The sequence below is a fragment of the Propithecus coquereli genome, unplaced genomic scaffold, assembly GCF_000956105.1.
Source record: "Propithecus coquereli isolate 6110/MARCELLA unplaced genomic scaffold, Pcoq_1.0 Scaffold299, whole genome shotgun sequence".
Taxonomy (NCBI): Eukaryota; Metazoa; Chordata; class Mammalia; order Primates; family Indriidae; genus Propithecus; species Propithecus coquereli.
This window is the reverse complement of record NW_012148607.1, coordinates 2,043,912-2,046,279: the sequence shown is the minus strand read 5'-3', so window position 1 is coordinate 2,046,279 and position 2,368 is coordinate 2,043,912. Positions and strand designations below refer to the sequence as shown.

At 41.1% G+C, this 2,368-nt stretch overlaps 1 protein-coding gene across 1 annotated transcript in view; it reads left to right on the top strand.

Annotated features, from left to right (window-relative positions):
* Positions 1–1,858: 1,858 nt before the first annotated feature.
* Positions 1,859–2,368, top strand: part of NASP (nuclear autoantigenic sperm protein (histone-binding)) — a 25,287-nt gene continuing 24,777 nt past the window's right edge. Inside the window, exon 1 of the mRNA XM_012648920.1 lies at positions 1,859–1,933. The gene's annotated coding sequence lies outside the window, so the exon portion shown is untranslated. The remainder of the gene's footprint in view (positions 1,934–2,368) is intronic.

Genomic DNA, 2,368 nt, shown 5'->3' with positions numbered 1-2,368 from the left:
AGCACAGCATTTTTCTTTTTTTTCATCTTTCTTTCTTCTCTTTTTTTCGAGACAGAGTCTCACTCTGTTGCCCTGGGTAGGAGTACACTGGTGCCACTGTAGCTCACTGCAACCTCAAACTCCTGGGCTCAAGTGGTCCTCCTGCCTCAGCCTCCCAAGTAGCTGGGACTACAGGCACACACCACAACACCTGGCTAATTTTTCTATTTTTAGTTAGAGGCGGGGTCTCGCTCTTGCTCAGGCTGGTCTCGAACTCCTGAGCTCAAGCAGTCCTCCCTCCTTGGCCTCCCAGACTGCTGGCATTACAGACATGAGCCACTGCACCTGGCCAGCACAGCATTTTTCCTGCTCATTATGATTAACGATCATATCATTCCATTCTTACCCTAACACTTATTCCCTCTCCCAACATCCAGAACAGAATCTTATTCCTGGATGTCATTAATAATCTTTTGTCTGATTCTTGGCATCTTTGTTTATCTCCACCTGAGTTTAATGCATTGGGCTGTGGCGGTGGAGACCAAACGTTATCTGATAGTATCTAGGTATTTTTATATAAAAATGCATGGTCGTCTTACAATGTAAATTGTTATCAAGTTTTTAAGATGAAGCACAAACAAACACTTTTCTTAGCTTATTCTTCCTAGATTCCTAGAGAGGTCAATATCTCTACTGTCCTGCCATTAAGGGTGTTTAGGAGGAAAATTTGAGGTACACTATTCTAATCTAATAGACTACCTTTAAAGATGACCCTTGATCACAATCTCCTGCTTAGTTTCTCTAGTTACTCTCAATAGTTCGCCTGATTTTGCGTGACTTCCACCAGTCTTTTACTGCTTGAAAGTTGGTTTCCTTACTTTACATAGAGAAGTACCTCTTCCTTCCCATTCATCACACTGTGTGATTTCTTTTCTCCTTCTTCCCTGTCTAGATATTGATAGCTAAAACTTACACAGTGCTGTGTTTCTAAGCATTGTTTTCAATGCTTTTACATACACGAACTCATTTAGTTCTTGCCTTAGCTTTTTGAGCAATTTATATTCCCATTTTACAAATGAAAAAACTAAGGCACTGTGAGAATAAGTAATTTGTCTAAGGTTATAGGGCTAGTTAGGGTTTAAAGGTAGGATTTGAACCTAGGCAGAATGACTCCAGACATTTTGTTCTTTATTTATATCATGATGCCTTCTCATGGACCTTACTCATTCTCTAGGTCCCAGACAAAGGTCCTTTATTCTAGTCTGTATTGATACCTGTCTCGTAGCAGGAGGAATACCTATTAATGCAGTTCAGCCCTAATATTATATACTAACTGTAGCAAATTGATGTCACTTAGAATATACATCATAGATAGATGAAGAACATGTAACATTAACTTAATACATTGGTTTTTTTTGTTTATTTCTTATTTTTTGTTTTTTTTGGGGACAGAGTCTCCCTCAGTAACCCAGGCTACAGTGCCATGGCATCAGCCTATCTCACAGCAGCCTCAAACTCCCAGGCTCAAGAGATCCTCCTGCCTCAGCCTTCTGAGTAGCTGGGACTATAGGCGCGCATCACCACACCTAGCTAATTTTTTCTATTTTTAGTAGAGACAGGGTCTTGCTCTTGCTCAGGCTGATCTCGAACTCCTGAGCTCAAGCTATCCTGCCTCGGCCTCCCAGAGTGCTAGGATTACAGGTGTGAGCCAGAGTCCATTTGACCTTGACTTGAAACAAAGGGGAAGTACTGATTTCTTAGGAGTATGTTACTGAAGAAATGTCAGTTTATAACTAAAGAACTAGAAATAAATGTGTTAGACTACATGTTAATTCAGATTTTATCGATAGATGTTTGTTTATTCTCTTTGTAGAGGTAAGAAGTATGGAGAGACAGCTAATGAGTGTGGAGAAGCCTTCTTTTTCTATGGGAAATCACTTCTGGAATTGGCAAGGTATGGTTGGTCTATTTAAAAACTAAAGTTTCCTTGTTTGCAAAGATTGTTTACTAGCTTTGAGATTTCACTTGAGCTAAGTAAGACTGGTTTTACCTAGAAAGAGAGTTTTTTTGTTTTTTTTTTTTTTTTTGAGACAGGGTCTCACTCTCTTGCTCGAGCTAGAGTGCCATGGCATCACCCTAGCTCACAGCAACCTCAAACTCCTGGACTCTAGCGATCCTCCTGCCTCAGCATCCCAGGTAGCTGGGACTACAAGCACATACCACCATGTCCGGCTAATTTTTTCTATTTTTAGTTATTTGGCTAATTGCTTTCTATTTTTAGTAGAGACGGGGTCTCACTCTTGCTCAGGCTGGTCTCGAACTCCTGAGCTCAAGCGATCCTCCCACCTTGGCCTCCCAGAGTGCTAGGATTACAGGCATGAGCCACCGC